Below are 19,506 nucleotides of genomic sequence, written 5' to 3'. Positions count from 1 at the left end.
GCATTTATTTTGTTTATCATTTTTTAAGAAATGTCTATTTTGATCCTTTGTTCATTTTTAAAAATTGGATTATTTGTCTTTTTATTATTGAGTTGAAAATTTATTTTTATATTCTGGACACTAGACTCTTATCAGATATATTATTTGCAAATATTTTCTCCTCTTCTGTTCAGTTTTTTATTGTGTCTTTTGATGCACAAAAGGTTTAACTTTTGATGAGGTTAAGTTTGTATATACACACACACACACACATACACACACACACACTAGAGGCCTGGTGCACGCATTCCTGCACAGGTGGGGTCCCTCAGCCAGGTCAGCAATCAGGGCGATAGGGTGGTCTTGCCCAGTCCCAATCAGGACAGGCTGCGGGGTGGAGAGGGGGGAGGAGGGGAAAGGAAAACAGGAGGTTGGCCAGGCTGCAGGAGGTTGGCTGTGGAAATGCACTGACCACCAGGGGCAGCTCCTGCACTGAGCATCTGCCCCCTGGTGGTCAGTGCATGTCATAGCTACTGGCCAGTCATCTGGTCGTAACAGTCACTTAGGCTTTTATATATAGAGATTTGGTTGCTTATGCTTAGAGAACTCTTCTTTAAAAATTAAATCTATGTGGAGCCCTACTATATACTAAGTGTACCAGTTAATAATAGCAGGTTTTGCAATAAAAGAAAACACGGTGATTTCAAGAGAAACATCAAAAGTGCTTTATTCAAAATAATGTCCATCACTAGCTACACATTTCCCCCTTTTGCAGGCAATTTGTAGATACTATTCCAATAGAACTTTTCTTGTTTTGAGGAAAACTGTCCAGAGACCTAATTTTCTACTTTTTTGTATGTTTTGAAGTGCTGCTCAGAAAGTGTGTGTGCCATCAATTGGAACAAGTGGTAATCTGAAGGAGCAAGGTCTGGTGAATATGGAGGGTAAGTTAATACTTCCCAGGCAAGTTCTTTTAATGAGTCTTTAACTGATTTTGAAGTGTGTGATAATGCGTTATCATGAAGCAAAATTACTTTGCTTTGTCTTCTGGAACATTCTGGTTGTTTCACGAACAAAGCGTGGTTCAAATTGATTATTTGTTGTCAGTAGAGATCAGTATTAATGGTTCTGGTTTTAGAAGCTCATAATATACACACCCTCCTGATCCCACCAAATGCAGAGCATTGTCTTTTTTTCCGAAGCAATTTGGCCTTGCAGTCGATGTTGATGGTTGACCTGGATCAACCTATGATTTTGTGCATTTGGGATTCTCAAAATAAATCCACTTTTCACCGCCAGTCACAATTTGATGCAAAAAAAGTCTCTCTTTTGTGCCATTGAAGCAACATTTTACTGATGACTTTTTTGTTTTCCATTAGTCTTTCGTTCAGTTGATGTGGCTCTCATTTTCCTTCCTTTAAACTGTTTTCCATTGCTTGTAAAAGATCAGAAATTGTTTGCCGAGCAACGTTTAATCTTTCTGCAAGTTTTATTTGAGTTTCACAATCATCTTCATCCAATAATGCTTGTCATAGTTGGTCTTCAAACTTTTTTTGTTGACCTGGACGTCTTTGTCTTTCACATTGAAATCGTCACTTTTAAAGCATTTGAACCAGCATTCACAAGTATCTTGAGATGGAGCATGTTCACCATAAGCTTCCCGAAGTATACGATAACTTTTTCTTCAAAATAAAGTAATGAATTAAAACTTCTCACAAATGCTATATTTTTTTGGCATGAAATTCAACATATTTTAAGTGTAAAAATATCTATGATGTTAACACCTTTAGCAAATTTGACATACGAAGTTTTGAAGCTTGCTGTCAATACAACAAAATAGCATACACATCAAATCGCATATATATCAACGTATGTGGAACTCCATTTATTGAAAAAAATCCACATTACTAACTGGCACACCTAGTAAAATGGACAAAAAGTGAAGGGGCTCTGGTGGAGTAAAACTGGGAATTTCATATCTCTTATGACAAGAGGAAGCCTCCCACCTCCTCAAGCCTCTATGGCCTCTGATGAGGTTAAGAAAGCCTTGATGGCTGATGTCTAAATATCAGTTATTCATTCATAATCTTTCCTAGTGCCCTACATAAAACACTATTCATGCTACCATTCTCAGGATTGGGAAAGAAAATAAATCAGTGAATATGGGAGAGTGTTTTGTGAATTTAAAGGGGCAGACAAAATGAAAATCAGAGATCATAGACAATGAGTAGAAATAATATTAAAGGTTATCTAGTCTAATGCTATATTATGTAGATCTAGAAACTGAGGTCTTGAAGAACAATTTTCATCATGCTGTCTCTTGAAGATCACTAGGGATCCTTAAGACTCTTTCTGGGAGCCTGGGAGATTAAACTATTTTCACAATTATTGTAAGGCATTATTTTCATTTTTGCTGTTGTTACTCCTCACTTGAGGATATTTGAGAGAGAGAGGAAGGGAGAGGGAGAGAGAGGGAAACATCCATATGAGAGAGACACACCTATTGGTTGCTTCCCATCCATACCTGGACCAGGGCCAGGAATGGAACCTCGAAAGGAGGTTAATACCCTTAACCAGAATCAAACCTATGACCCTTTAGTTTAATGCTCTCGCCACTGAGGCAAACTGGCCAAGGCTATCTGCCTTTTTTTACACTTATTCTCTCACAAGTATACAATAGTTTTTCATGATGTTATTATTCTAATTGAATAATGGAATGTGTGCTTGTATATTCTCATGCTTTATAACTTTCTCAGATTTAATTTATAACATAGATCTAACATACATACATCTATCTTATCTACCTACCTACTTACTTACCTATATATCTAACTACCTTTCTACCCCAGTGTTCTAGTTGATTCAGGAAAGGTTGGGTAAAATGTTGTTGGAAAATAGGATAGTTGCATGGTCTCAAAGAATCACTCTATAAATTACTAATTACAAAAGAAAAAATGTTCCTTTGTATGGAGACTTCTAATGGTCACCACCTTAATCAAGTTATCAAAACTAGCATCACTAATAATGCAGGATCCTGACATTATGTGCCTCCTGGTATAATGCAATAAGAAGCACACATTATCTACATAGTATTATTAAAAATATTTACTAGTAACCTCAATTTGATTTTGAGGAAATAATCAGGAGAAATCAGTGTTATGGAACATTTCGAAAGCAAACAAACTAACTGGAACTCTTTAAGAAAGTTAATGCCATGAAAAACAAAACAAGTAAGAACTGACCCAAACAGATATATCAAGTATAAATGTAAAGCATGGACTTTGATTGGATTATGATTTTTTTTTAGAGGGCAGATATAAAAGAGGCTTTTGAGCCTTTGGAGAAATTGAAATATGGGTCAAATATTAGATGGATTAATGTTAAGGGATTAGTGTTAATTTTTAAGCTGTTTTAATGGTATGGTAATTCAGTATGAGAACGTTCTTATACTGAAGTAGTTAGGGATGAAATGTTAGAATTCTGCAATTAACAAATCATTTGGTAGAAAAAAAACAGTCAGTTAAAAATAGGTAGGGAGAGAAATAAAGCATATAGCAAAATATTAACCCCTGGTGAAACTAACTAGGTAAAGATTTTATTGGTGATCTCATTTAAAAAAAAAAAAAAAAAACCCAAACTTTAAAAATGTTTAGGGAAGAGAAATAAAGTATGGAAAGATATAACCTTTAATTAATCTAGGTGAAGATTATGTGATTTTTATTTTATTATTATTCTTTTTTCTTCTTCTGTTAATCCTCACCTAAGGATATTTTTCCATTGTTTTTTTCTAGACAGAGAGTGACATCGATTTGAAAGAGACTTATCAACTGGTTGCCTCTCCTGCACATGGCTGATCCTTCAACAGAGGTAGGTGCCCTTTACTGAACAAACCTGGACACTTCAGTCTGTAGGCCAATGCTCGGAAACAAGCCACACTTGTTTATTTTTGATGGGATAAAATTTTATGAAAGACTGTCCTTGTCATAGAGGCAGGTAGGCTTATCTCACTCGTCATCAATATGCTAAATTCTCACCTATTTTCACTCAGAGAGCACAGCCCTGCACCTTCTCTCCTGCAGGAAGGCTTAAAAGTGGATGTGATGTATTGTGCCTGAATGTGAGAAGCAAGAACAATTGTATGAACTCAGCAATTCCCTTCCCATCCACTCCATAATTCCACTGACCCTTGACCTATAATTTCATCCAGAGAGTTTTAGCTCTCAAGTTTGCCACGATCACTTTGGTTTGTACCCTACATACTAAAAATTAAAAATAATAAAAGACCCAAGAGGAAGCCATTCTTGTCTGATCCAGCATCTGACTCACCCTGGCCATCTAATTGCTAGCACCACGGGTCAGTTCACCACCTGGCATCCATCTGGCCATTCTTCATTCTTGTCTGCTGACACATGGCTGTCTCCTTCCTTAACATGACCCCTTCTCTCTTGATCTCTAGTCAGCTCGTGACTGGCAATTCCCAAGATTCCGTATTTAGCCTGCATCTCTTGGTTTCCAGTGTCTGTCTTATTTTGAATATTGTTAACCCAGTGTTTTTTTTTTTTGTTGCTGCATTATTCTCCTGGATATGAGTTACGTAAGCAGATCTCTTCTAACCTTAGAATGTAGCAACCTTGGGAGAAGCCTGTATTTGACTGCCTTGACCCAACAGCTACTCTGTTTAGGGCACTACTTCTGTTTGGTCAGAGATATCATAGCTCTCCGTGTCGAGTAGGAGCCTCTCAGGTTAGAGCAGAGCAGGCAGGATGCAGTGGTGAAAAGAGTGATGGATTAGGAATCAGAGGACTGAGGACTTGGCATTAAGTCCTGCAATATCAGAGCTGGAAGGGACTTAGAAATAACATAGTTAAAGCCCATTATTCCATTAGAAGAGGGGACTGATGTCCAGAGAAGTTTGACTTGCTTACATCACAGGGCTATGTAGAGGCAGAATTTGTATGAAAATCTCATCCATGATGCTAGTCTCTTGGTCTCTACTCATAAACAGCACGACCTTTCATCCATAGATCTTTCCATGTATCAGAGCCACAGTTTCCTCATCTCCCCTAAGTGGATAGTAATACCTTTCTTATATGTCACAAATTGTTATAAGAATCAAATAGGATCATATATGTAGAAATAGCTTAAAAGCCTTATTTTATTAAGGTATAAATAACATATAAAGTCTTAAATGCCATATAAATGCAATATAATACACAGTCTTTCAGTAGCATTCTTGACAAGTTATAAGTATTTAGATGTGTATCTTATTTTTCTTGTGCTTAGTTCTTGAGATATAATAGCTACATGTTAAAGGAAGAGAGAAACAAACACATGTCACCCAGCTAAGGTTAGACTTAAGTTATCTGAGATTCTGAAGACTAGTAAACTTTCCTACATTTTTCATGATTACTCTCTTATTTTTCTCTTAATTTATAAGGCGAGTTCAATGAAATTACATATATACAATTATATGTATATATATTTGATCTCAAATAATTTGTGTAATTTGAAGGAAATGGAAAGTAACTAAAATCTAAAAGTTTGTCTCAAGCATCTGAGCATTTAAAACATTATAGAGTAGAGGCAAGGGCACAAGATTTGGATTGAGAGGCTTGGACTTGGGAAGGCTTGGATTTCTGTAACTTGGGTCAGACCACTACCATATCAGAAAAGGAAAATGATTACATTTCTGTCTCTCCGTGTCCTTATGAAGACAAGAAAATGTACCTGAAAGGGACGCAAAAGAACTGTTGGCCCAGAAAGGAACTCACTACAGACTGAATCATTTGCCTCTCAGCATAACCATTATGGCTTGTTGCAGTTTAGGTTCTTACAAGGGTATTTCTTGGATCACATGATCTCACACATCTAGAGGAAATAATGAACAACACAAACAGACCCAGAGAAAGAGAACCAGCGATCAGACTCTCAAATCTCAGAGGGAAAATAAGGGGGGGATGGGGGTAAGGGGAAGAGATCAACCAAAGGACTTGTGTGCATACATATGGGCCTAGCCAGTGGCCATGGACAACGGAGGGGGGAGGGGAGGCATATTTAGGGAGGGGTTTGGGATGGGAATGGGGGAATGAGGACAATTATGTGAGACCATAATCAATAAAATTAAAAAAAAAAAAAAGAGTTTTGTAGACTCTAGAGCAGCATTCAAACTTCTACTTGAGCTAGCAGATAGCTTTAGTTTCTGTGTATACTGTTGGCTCACACAATATTGTAACATCTTTAATTTGCTTGCTAATCTTTTTAAAAAGAGAGATTTCATATGAAAACCTGAATTTCTATCTCCTCTTATCTGTTCTGAACTGACATTCCTGGGAACAAAACTATCAGGACCATCTACCTGCCATGGAGACCAGGTGACAGCTGACGCTGACCATTGGGCCTGCCTCTTGTTTTTATTGCACTGGAATTTTTCTAGTAATAGAATGAAGAGGAAAGTGAAGCATTTCTTAGATTCATGTCTTTGGCAAAAGTTAGAAAATGAAAACTAGACAGAGAGGATCACACACAGCTCAGAAAAAAACAATGGGAAGTATGTTTCTTTGTAGAAGCTAAGAATGTGCTTACATGTTTCATATGCAGATAGAGTATATCTGTATTCAAAGCATGTCCTAAGATGCCTTTATTAAAAAAGACAGCTTGAATATTGTGATGCTTGCTCTAACCTATTATACAATGCTAGCAAGTATTTTGTCAGCATCCACTCAGCTATTATTTATTCCCCCTCTTCTCTTCTACTTAGCAGAATATGAATTGCTTTATGGTCATTGATTCCTCTGCAAACTGGAAGCACTCTATCTTAAGATTTTGCTGTATTATCTAATACATTTTGAGTGTCTACAACCTCAGTATGAATTGCTTATTTTAAATCTCCCCATATTTCCAGCCTTAGATTCAGATTCACATTAGGGAATATGAATTTAAGGAACAAAAAGACAGGCCATAGCTTAGTATATTCACCATCTGATATAAGATGTAAAAATGAACTCATAGCATGAGATCGATTATAAAGTCCAGAAGCCAGCCAGTTTGAATTTCCTCCTAGAAGATAACGTTATTGGATTTTAGTACCTTCCTTGCAGGTCTTACATTATAATTCTATTTACTGGCATTTAAACACATGTCCAAATCCCCAGAAGAGAGCCTCAGTTACCTTTGGGCAGTCCTTTTGCTTCATCTTGCACATTAACTTAGCTACTATATTTCACAAATTCTACTCTCAAATGTCCTAGAATCTGTGTTGTTTTTTCAACCTCATTGTCAAATATCATTGTAATAATTTTTAAATATTTCCCCCTGTCTTTCCCCACCCATTGTATTATTTATATTGTCTACATATTTACATTTTACACACACACACACACACACACACACACACACACACACGGCATAGCCACCTCTCTTGTTCCTGTGGTCTTCTATTTCCTGATGAGGTTCAGAGTTCTTAATTTTACCATGGCACTTTCAAGAGCTGGGCCTTTGTGTATCCCTTTAACCTCAACTTTGATTATTTTATACCCCATTCGGACTCTACTCATTCATTCATGAATTTCACAAATATTTATTGAATGTCTATAATGTTTCAAGTGTTATTCTGGGTTCTGAGGACACAGCAGTGAACAAAACAGACAAACATCTCTACCCTCTGGAGCTTATATTTTGGGAATGGAATGTAGGTAGCAGACAATAACCTAAATATGTAGAATGTAGAGTGTGTTTGATAGCTATTGGGTCGGCAACTAAGTAATTGCGGATTTTTAAAAGAAAATCAAAGACAATTTTTTCATGGAACTAAATAACTTTATTCTGTAATGTATTGCCCATTTTAATCAATGACCTTTTGCCATCTTTCAGGCAGCATCATAATCCCACGTTCAAAAAACTTCTGGTTTTTATTAGCAAAAAACTGAATCAGGTACGATTTGACATCATCATCATTATTGAAATTTTTACCATTCAAGGAGTTTTGTAAAGATCGAAACAAAAAGTAATCAGATGGTGCAAGGTCAGGACTATATGGTGGATGTGGCAAAACATCCCAACCAAGCTCCATTAATTTTTGCCAAGTGACCAAAGATGTGTGTGGCCTTGCATTGTCATGATGGAATACAACACCTTTTCGATTTGTCAATTCGGGCCGCTTTTCTTCAACTGCATTGTTTAATTTCGTTAGTTGTTCAATGTAGACATCAGAATTGATCGTTCGGTTGGGTGGTAAGAGTTCAAAGTAGACAATTCCTTTGTAATCCCACCAAACTGATAACAAAACCTTCTTTTGATGAATATCAGCTTTTGATGTTGTTTGAGTTGGTTCACCTGGCCTGCTCCATGATCTTTTCCGCTTGATATTGTTGTAAACAACCCATTTTTCATCGCCAGTTATCAGTCGTTTTAAAAATGGATCATTTTCATTACGTTTCTTTAGCAAATCGCAGCTGCTAATGCGTTGCGTTAACTGTGATTCTTTCAGTTCGTGAGGAACCCATGTATCGAGTTTTTGAACATAGCCAAGTTGTTTTAAGTGATTTTCAATGCATGTATGTGATACATGAAGCTTCTCTGCAATCTCACGTGTTGTACTGTGACAGTCCGAATTGATTATTGCTTTGATTAGGGCATCATCAACTTCAACTGGACGACCAGAGCGTTTTTCATCTTTGAGTGAAAAATCACCAGAACGAAATTTGGCAAACCAATTTTGACACTGCCGTTCTTTTAAGGCTTCGTCACCATAAACAGCACATAACTTTTTATGAGCTTGCGATGCGTTTTTCCCTTTGCGGAAATAAAAAAGCAAAATATGACGAAAATGTTCCTTTTGATTTTCCATTTTTCAACGAACGCCAAACGAAAACTACAAAACAGATCAAAAAACTTTTTTTACTGATTAACAGCTGAATAGCCAACTATCAAATAACAAAATGTGTTTTACATTTGTACTACGTCTGCAAACCTAAAAATTCAGCTGAAGCCATATGTGTGTGAAACCCGCAATTACTTAGCTGCCGACCCAATATATGTGGTATGAGAAAAACTAAAAAGAAGAGGATGAGGTCTAAGAGGAAAGATTGTAATTTTATGTGGGGGATTAGGAAGATCTGCTGAGAAGGGTTATTGAGTAAAAACTGGAGGGGGGCAGAGCAAGTGTGTATGAGGGAGGCTGGAGGAAGAGCTAAGGTCCTTTGGGTGAAGAAGAATGGGCCAAAGGGTGCATAGAGGGGAGGGAAAGCATCAAGTCATTGAGGGTCTTGGTTAGCCAGACTGAGGGTTTTAGCTTTTATGCAGAATGAAATGGGGGCCACTGGGGAGTTCTGAGCTGGAGAACCACAAAGTCTATCTCACCATATAAACGGATTACTCTGTCTGCTATGCTGAGAATAGGCTGAAGTGGGACATTCCTGTGAAAGATGATGTTGGCTTGGGCCAGCGTGGAAGTAATAGAGCTGGAGAGAAGGATCAGGTTCTGGATCCTTTCAGTGGAGCCAAAAGATTTGTTAATGCTCTGGATTGGGGTATAGAAACGATTCACTAGTGACTCCCAGGCATTTGGCTTGAGCAACTGAAGGATGGGTTTGCCATGAAGTAAGAAAAGTAAGAAGAGAAAGACCTATGATGAAGGCTGTGTGTGTGTGTGTGTGTATGTGTGTGTGTGTGTAGGAATAAGAAGCCAAATTTGGGGTGTATTTAGTTTCAGATGCTTACTAGCAAGCCAAGTGGACGTGGTGACTAGGCAGAGGCAGTTGGAGATATATGTCCTCCACACAACAGAGCAGGAATGTTTTTGTCTTTCCTGCAAAACCTCATTTTATTCTGGGTTGTATGCTGTTTGAACTTGCTTACATGTACTTTGTTCTTGGCCTCCATTTTACCACTGATTGAACTGCATTGTATTTATTATTTTAGCTTATCTGTGATTTTTTCCCCCCACTACTGTCCTGCTATTCATCCTCAGCATAATGTCTGATACAAAATAATAAAAAGTTCATTGAATAATTGAAATCTGTGGGGCCATAATCTTCTATATTCAGTTGTTAAATTTCTTGACAGATGCTACTTTTTTCTCTCCAACAAAAAGAGCTGTTTGGCACATATTGTTTTAATCAATGTGAATTAAATTCTATTTTTGTTGATGTGCTTTTTTTTTTTTTTCATATTCCCTTGGGCGTGCAATTTATCAAGTGTGAGTAATATCTGGCACACAGTCTCTAATAGCTTCCTTTTATTATTAGATCAATGGTAGTCTGAGTTATCGAGAAAGGAAATATCTAGAAAAACAATGCCCAATTCCTTGAAAATGGTGCTAAAGGGAAGACATGGCAGTATAAAACCATTAACCATGAAATTGCTTTGGGGCACTTGAATCCTCCTTTATGGAAACTTGGAATCATTCTTAAAGTACATTTTCAGCCAGTGGATGCATTTCATGTGTCTTTATTTAAGTGTTTGGCATATTTTACAAGACACATTAAGAAAAAACACCTCATTTTAACAAACACATTTTCCCTCACACTGCTCTACCTTTCCCAGCCCACCGATCCCTCTTGGCAGCCTAATCCAGTGAATAGCTATTTTTCCTATTTTTTCATACACTTGTCTAAGCACTAATATATATTTATATTTATGTCTATCCTCTAAATAGGACCCTACTGCACAGTTCTTTCTATCACATAGTCTTCTTTCAGTAAACATATTTTAAGCATTTTAAACAAAATATCATGTGTGCTAATATAGTTCAATAGACTTTTTTCTTGTCAACAGCTCCATAACATTCCACTGTATAGATGGGCCATAATGTAATTAAAAATATCTTACTGTTGGGCATTGAGTGTTAGATGTTTAATATTGCAACAAAAAATTCTGCAATGAACAACTTTACCTATGTATAAATATATAGATACATAAGCATCAAGTTCCTGTAATATACATATATAGGTATATACACTTAGTGGCCAGATTATTATGATCTCTGAATGCATAATAATCTGGCCACTCAATGTATATTCTATATAATAAAAGGCTAATATGCAAATTGTCCCTTCAACCAGGAGTTCGACCAGCAGGCAGGCCAGCCAACCACCCATGTCCCTGCCCCCTGGTCAGGCTGGCCGGACCTGCACCCATGCACGAATTCATACGCTGAGCCTATTATATATATATATATATATATATATATATATATATACACACACACACACATACACACACACACACATACACACACACACATACATACACTGAGTGGCAAGATTATTATGCATTCAGAAATCATAATAGTCTGGCCACTCAGTATATGTGTGTATATATAGATATATATGTGTGTATATGTGCACAAAGTTGTTCATACATATTGCAGGATGCTTTTCAAAAGCGCATTTGCTGTTATAATTTTTGACATAGAATTGACAACTCTGAGAAATCCAGTGAGATAGACACCCTGGTGTCCACAAACACATGCTGTACAAAATTTAATCAGGACCCAGATTTTCATTATGGAAGCCTCATTAACCAAGCCACCTACACTCATTTTCGAGATTGCTGGCTGGCCGGAAAGCCAGCAGCAGATGTTGACCTTGCAAAGGTTAACTTAATGGAGTTGAATTTGATTCAGATTCAATCACTGCTTCCACGGCTGTTCTGGGGGCCAAGTAGTAGACCGTAGAGGTGATGTCATGGTGTTCCATTGCCTGGTTGCTGCTCAAGCATGACTCACACCTATGCCCTGAAAGACTCCATTGTCGTTTCACTCCTGGGTGGAGCGGGGATTGGACTCATTCACTGACTCAGTCAACCAGCACACCCTCAACTACGCGATGGAACTGCCATGCGGGAACATTAACTCCTCCACACCCTCCTCTCCAGCAAATCGGTATAGGTACATGGAGCCCCAATCCAGGATGGGTTTTGCTGGGTAGAATACAGCTTATTCTTGGGGTCCTCCATCCTTCCTCCCTCCTCCCCTACCCCCACTCCTACTACCCAGTTCCCTAATGTCACTTTAAATGCAAAAGGGTCATTTAAGTTTAATTCAACAAGCATGGCATGAGTAATATTGTGACTAAATATTTCAGTTACATCTATGTGCTCAATTATAGCTGTATAATTTATCTGTAAATAAATCATTCCAGGGCAAGTGCAGCTTGAGCCTCAGTCCTTCCTGACAGGGAGATGGTGGTTCCCCAGCCGGAATGAGCAGGCTTCGTGTTGTGGTTGGGTTCCTGACCCTCTGCTAAAGCTCTATGCTTTCCTCGTTGCTTCCAGAGTTACTTCTTTGCAGGCTCTGTTGTTGACATGGTTATGAACGTTACAAGACAAATTCTCTTTGCCAATTCATGATCTTGTACTTCATTTCTTTACTTTCTCCTTCCTTTCAAGAAATGCTGCTGCTTCCCCCCAAATATTCCCATTTCTCCTCGTCTTTCTTGGGGTGTCAGCATCTGCATTAAGTCAATGACTTTGTCTATGTTTGTTCAGATCTTTCTATCTTTGCAGAACTTTGGGGGGAAACTAGCTCTTTTTGTAATGACAGAGGCTATTCTCTGCCAATTAGGAAACCTCGTTCGTGGGTTAGGAAAGACTGGCTTCAGGAACAGTCATGAGGAAGACTGCTCCCTCCCCCAACACACCACACACACACACACACACACACACACACACACACACATTTCTGCACCATAAAAACCACTTGAAACAGGCAGAAAGTCCCCCTCAGCATCTTCCCTCTTTTTTTTTTACATAACGAGGGGGACTCATTATGGAGATAGAGAAATCAGAATTAAAGGAGGGGGAGAGGAGAAAGGACCCAACCGGGCTGACTCCACAGACTGAGATGGAGAGCAGCAGCACGTGGTGGGCTGGGGGAGCCTTTAAAAAATAATAATAATAAATCTTCATTGTTCAGATTATTACAGGTGTTCCTCTTTTCCCCCTCTTCCCTCTTTGCCCTGCCCTGTATCCTCAGGCTGTCCTGAGGTTTGGGGTGTCAGCAGATGGGAGGGATGGCGCAGACATGATTGAGCAGAAGCGGTGAAGCAGGAAGGAGGTATGTTTGTTCCATTATCCGGGTAGAATGTTGTTACAGGTGGGACTGGGACAAGAAGGCTATTCTGTTCCCGTGGTGAGGTGCTTATTCCGAGCCACATTTCCCAGTTTTAGCTTCTTCTCCGAAACCCTTCCAAATTGGTGAGTTAGAAGCAAAATGTGCCATCTGCAGGCACCATTTTTTATTCTACCCTCATCTCTTCATTCCATGCTTTGACGTGCAGCTTGTCAAGGAGACATAGTGGCACAGACGTGCTGTCCATCTCAGCACTCGCTGGCTCTTTTTTTTTTTTTTTTTTTTTAAATATTTTATTGATTTTTTACAGAGAGGAAGGGAGAGGGATAGAGAGTTAGAAATATCGATGATGAGAGAAACATTGACCAGCTGCCTCCTGTACAACCCCTACCAGGGATGTGCCCACAACCAATGTGCATGCCCTTGACTGGAATCGAACCTGGAACCTTTCAGTCCACAGACCGATGCTCTATCCACTGAGCCAAACCAGTTTCGGCAGCACTCGCTGACTCTTACTCTCACACTGAAGCTCAATGAAGGGGAAGATCTTAAGAGGAGACCCGGACTGTGGCAGTGAGTCTGCCATGTTCCAGCTGGATGGCATGAGGAGGTGCTTTAACCTCCTTGCTCTCCTGGCATAAATGACTGAAGGCAGCAGGCTGGCTTGAGCCTCTCAAGGTGCCTCCTATGAACCAAGCACTTAGTTTAATTTGTTACTGCCCTCATCCTCCCAAGAAAAAAAGGGAAGTACCAATAAGTGGTCGCTCAAGTCCCACAAGGAAAAGAAGATTACACTAATGGAAAAGCTGCTGCAAATTAGACCAGATGACCCCCAACCCTGGCATTTCTTAAGTATATCACTTTTACTTAGAAACGATGGCATAACGGAAGGGATGTGGTATCATGTAACTGGTGCCTTCAAAAACATAATATTGAAGAAAAAAGGAAGTTGAAAAATATGTATAATGTAACAGCATGAGGTAAAATGTAAAGTATACAAAGCATAACTAGGTATTGTTTTGATAACCTATATGTGTAGGAAGTATAAAAATGGCATCCAGAAAAGTACATACCAGATTCTTGATAGTAGTTGTCTCTGAGGAAGGAAGGTAAGGAGATGGATCTGTGGAGAGAGACAAGGAGGACTTCAATATTATTCACAATGTTTTATTTTTTGTGTGAAAAATGTCATTAAAAGTTGTTAATGTTTGTTGATTATGGCTATTGGATGCAATGAGTGCTGTGCTGGAGCTGGAGTGGGTCATGTGTACCCCTCCCCAACTTCCCACGTTGTCACCATGATAGCTTGAAATTGATAGTGGAAGTGTTTACACCATAGAAACAGCAAGTGCTACAAATCAGAGCCTTTTCTTTCCCCTCTGAAGGGTATGTTGTTCACACTGACCAGCACACCAATAGGTACAAGGCATCTATTAAATTGATCTTTGCACTTTTTAATGCTTTGTGTATGATATAACACTTTCCTAAAGAATAACTAATTTTTATAAAGATAATTAGCAAAGATTTTGAAGAATATTTTTAATTTTTGACTCAGGAATTATATCATTAAGATTTATCCCAAAGGAGGGAGCAGATATATGCAAAGATTTACTATGATGATGATCCTATGATGATGGAAGAATTGCAGACAATCCAAAATTTTAGCAGTGATAGAATAGGTGAAATAAATTTGATTATAGTGATATAAAGCTATCTAGCCATAAAACATTACATATTTGAAGAAAATGTAATGACATGGAAATGAATTAGTGATACAGTTTTAAGTGGAAAAGCTGGTTTAAACAGTGCATATCCTATCTAATAAGAGTAATATACAAATTGACCATCACTCCAACACACAAGATGACTGCCCCCATGTGGACACAAGATGGCTGCCACAAGATGAACAGCAGTGGAGGGCAGTTGGGAGGAACCAGGCTTGCAAGGGAGGGCCGTTGGTGACCAGGCCGGCAGAGGAGGGAAATTGGGGTTGAGTAGGCCTGCAAGGAAGGGCAGTTGTGGGGGACCCAGGCCTGTAGGAGAGGGCAGTTGCGGGGGACCAGGCCTGCATGGGAGGGCAGTTAGGGATGACTAGGCCTGCAGGGGAGAGAAGTAAGGGGCAGTCAGGCTGGCAAGGGAGCAGTTAGGCATCAATCAAGCTGGCAGGGGAGTGGTTTGGGGCAATCAGGAAGGCAGGCAGGGGAGCAGTTGGAAGCCAGCAGTCCTGGATTGTGAGAGGGATGTCTGACTGCCCGTTTAGGCCTGATCTTACTAGGTTCTCCTAAGACCAAATCAGAATTACAATTAAATTATAAAACAATCAACCTGGAAAACCAACTGAAGACTAGCTGAGCAAAAGTCTTATAACTAAGAATATATATAGAAGAAGCCATGCAAAGACTGGTAGGTCCCAGGTTCAATTCCGCTCAAGGGCACGTACATTGGTTGCGGGCACATCCCCGGTAGGGGGTGTGCAAGAGGCAGCTGGTCGATGTTTCTCTCATTGATATTTCTTGCTCTCTCTCTCTCTCTCTCTCTCTCTCTCTCTCTCTCTCTCTCTCTCTCCCTTCTTGTGCTTGGGTTCCTGCCCAGATGTCTTGTTCCTTTAGATAACTGTTCCATTTTATTCCATTTGCTAAAATAAAATGCTATGAGTTTTCCATATACAGTGCTATGGCTAAGAACGAAGCAGACACATCAAACCCAAAAGAAAAACAAACACATTTGCGTTTTTCTATGTTGAATGCAAGCTTTGGAAAGGGGGAATTTCCTCCCTAATGTTTCCATGAAAGCATCTCTGCCCGAAAACTCCAGCTTGTACATTTATAATAAGAGACACCTGAATGTACCTTTACTAAAACAGACCACAAGTACACTGAAAAGACTCAAAAACCATGGTGAAATTAGACAAGCATTTTTGACAGTCTAAATTTTAACTTTTACTTTAAGTACACTTTTGTGGAATCATAACAATAGGAAAATACATCCTCCAATTTCTTTCAGTGAATTGGAGGACAATTCCTAGGTCTCTAGAAGGTTTCGGTGCAATCAATGGCAACAATGGCTGTGAGGAGACTGACATCCGGCATCGCCAACAAACTCCAGTGGGCACATTGGATGTGCCTGGTTCTACTCCTGGCACAGTCTTTCCTGAGGCTTGGGCAAGTCCCTTCCTGCCGCTGGACTTCATTTCCTCATCCTCAAAATGAGTAGGTCCCTAGGATCTCTAGGCCTTTCCCAGCTTTTTTTTTTTTTAATAGTGAATGGAAGGCAGGTGGAGAGACAGGGAAACATCGAAACACCAGCGTGAGAGAGACACATCAGTTGGTTGCCTTCCGCGTGGGCTGGCGATCAAGCCTGCACCCGAGGTGCATGCCCTTTACTGGAATCCAACCCGAGACCCTTCAGTCCGAGCACCGATGTGCTATCTATCCACTGAGCCAAACCAGCTAAGGTGCTGTTACTTTATTTGATTCTACTTTTTTTCCCCCAATGAAACTTTTAGATTCACAAATGGACAGTTGAGTCTTTTAGGATTTAGTTTTTTTCCTCCTAATAACATATGTTTTGATCCAAGTCCACTGGAGCTAATTTTATTCATCTTCCTAAAGATGAATGTGCCTTTCTTCTTAGACAGATGAAGGCGGTGTTGATGCTGGAGGGGGGACGGTGGCATCCTATGCAGCCTTTGTCTCAGAGCAATGATCTGTCCCTTGTTGGTTGGACGTGATGGCAGATCATTCAGTTAAAAAAAGTATGATCCCGCGAGAAGCGAAAGTCTGACTTCCCACCAGGAGGAGAACCAGTAATATTCCAGCAGAGCCAACCACTGCCTGGCCCCTTCCTTCCCATACAGCTTCACTGGCCGATTCAAAGGCAGCATTGAGTTTGGAGGCAGTGAGCAGTACTTGTAGTTTGCCTTCAAGCATAATTTTGCTAAATATAAAGCTCAGAGGCAATCACAACTAATGTAATTCTGTAAAAAGTATGAAACGCCAGGAAGGAGTGCTGTGAGATTACAGGGGAGAAAGGGAGAACCAGGAAGAAAAGTAAGGTGATTTTTTTAAGAAGAATTTTTTAAAAAGAAATGTAACAGCATGTAAAGTCTGAATGGTGAAAGGTGTGCAATTAGCAGTAGAATATAATAGAAAAGCAAGAAGTAAACATAAAAGAAGAAGGAAGAGTTGGTTTGGAGAAGTGGCAGTAAACAATAGAAAGTGAAAAGTTTCTAGTCTGAATGAAGAACTAGTACTCCAGAAACACAAAGGTTTCAGATGTGGGTTTTTATGTTAAAAATAATTTGTAAGTGCTATTATTCTACCCATCAGTATAGTTGACTTATGTCTATAATACTATGCTGCTTCTCATCTTGGGGGTTATTTAACCCATGCCTATATTGTCACGGGTATTTAAATATGTTGTAAATATACTCTTAAATGGCAGATAGGTAAAGAAACAAATGAATATGTTTCTTTAGGAAATATGTACGTATAAATTAATTAGCAGAAGATTCTGATAACTGAGGTGAAATGAAAGACAATTCTTTCACTTTTCTTCAAAATAATACTCTTTGGGTTCATTCAAAAAGAGCATGCAAATTAAATGTAAACAAATTCTTATGGACCACAGATTAACTACTTGCTTTTATGGCTATAAAATATTTTTCAAATGATAGTCAGTTACGCCTTGACTCTTATAGCATTACAACCAGAAATATCTTACAAATAAATACAACCAGCATTACGAACAGAAGGGTAAAAAGAGGAACAGAAATAAGTCCAATGAGAGGCGTACTCTCCCCATTGTGCAGATGGGAAAACTGATGTGAGGAGGGGTGAACTTACTCATGCAGAGATGAGCAGCAAATGGGAGCTGGGAGTAGACACCACTCCGCCTGTGCTCCTATCAGTTATCCACAAGGAACATTTTAATTTTATTTCTTTAATCTATTGTAGAATAGATCTTGCTGGTGTTTCATTTGTGATGTTTGCAGCTGTCATCAAAAGGGAGAAAGCTGTGCAGCTTTCCTTGCAGACCTGTTTGCTAATCTTGCTGTTTAAACTACCTCTTGGCTCTTGCTGGTACTCAGAACCTCTGATGTCTCCTGAGGTCTTAGCTATCACTTCGTTTGGTCCATTTCAAACACACCACTGAATGCCTGGGCTTGGCACACCATCCCTCTAGCGGGACGTACAAAGGACAGGGGGCTGGAGAGAGAACAGAGATTTTCTGCTTAATTACTAGCTCTCTCTCTCTCTCTCTCTCTCTCTCTCTCTCTCTCTCTCTCTCTCTCCCTCTTTCCCTCCCTCCCTCCCTCTCTCTCTCTCTGTGTGTGTTTTTCTATCAGGAATGAAGTACTAGTACGTGTGTTATAAGCAGGTGATAAGAAGGTTCCACTCTCCCTGTTGCTTGAAGCAAGCTCTGTCTGGAGATGGTGTGGGTTCAGAGTATATTTTCAAGTTTTCATTTCATCTGATTAGAAACAGCTGGACAATCAGAACAACTGCGTAGCCCCTCCCATGATGCAGAGGGAAAGAATGTTTAGTGACATAACCACAAGTTACCATCCTGGCTTGAGTCAGAGAAATAACTTGCATCAGTTCAATGACAAGCCCAAAATTTCAGTCCTTCCAGTATTTATTTTTATGTCTGCTCAAATTACCATTGCCCTGTGCTGCTAACTCCTATCACAGTGCTAATTATTACAAGGACATCTTTTTTGCCTTTACAAAGAGGGTTGTTGTTTTTTTTAGTATTCATTTCAGTATAATATTCTTAACAATCAAAAGTGATTATTTTCACCATTCAGTCAAGGACAGAGGGGAGAGAAGTTTCTCTAAATAGATGGAGGACTTAGATTTTTTTTTTAAATTCTTTATTGTTTAAAGTATTACCTAAGTCTCCTTTTTTCCCCATTGACCTCTCCCCAGCCACTCCCACCTCCCAGCACTAGCCCTCACCCCTCTAGTGTCTGTGGCCATTGGTTATGCTTATAAGGACTTCGATGTAGACCCAGCCCTAAGAAACACAAGCTGGGAACAAGGGGTAGGGGAGAGCAGAACCTGGTTTTGTCCCTAATGACCCAGCCTCTGTCCTCACCTCTGGGAGTGGGCCTGCCCCCACTTCCACCAGAGGGCAGGCTCCATCCCCTTCCCTGGAGACCCTCTCCCCAGACAGTGTCCAAACTCTGTCCTCAGATCCTTGGCCAAGTCTACTACTTGTTTCACAGAGAAGTTGAGAGAATTCCTTGCTAATCTTTTCTGTTCTTTACTGGAATAATGGAAAACTTAAACCAAAGCTCTGTGTCACCCTCACAGAGCTATTGTCAGAACAAGCAGGAAACCTTCCATATTGTGTTTTAAATAAAACAGGTTGCCTTTGAATGACGGAAACATATAATACTTAGTTTTAAAATATTAAAACACAGGAAATAAAGGAGGTAAAAGAGAGAATAGGTA

At 39.4% G+C, this 19,506-nt stretch overlaps 1 long non-coding RNA gene across 1 annotated transcript in view; it reads right to left on the bottom strand.

The window, feature by feature from the left end:
• Positions 1–13,313: 13,313 nt before the first annotated feature.
• The window catches only part of LOC311620474, a 43,653-nt gene continuing 37,460 nt past the window's right edge, over positions 13,314–19,506 (bottom strand). The window contains exon 3 of the long non-coding RNA XR_014794697.1: positions 13,314–14,171. This is a non-coding gene — a long non-coding RNA (uncharacterized lncRNA). The remainder of the gene's footprint in view (positions 14,172–19,506) is intronic.

Source organism: Pipistrellus hanaki (assembly GCF_964339955.1).
Source record: "Pipistrellus hanaki genome assembly, chromosome: 3".
NCBI classification, from domain to species: Eukaryota; Metazoa; Chordata; class Mammalia; order Chiroptera; family Vespertilionidae; genus Pipistrellus; species Pipistrellus hanaki.
Note: the sequence above shows the minus strand (reverse complement) of the source record. Positions and strands in the feature narration are given on the sequence as shown.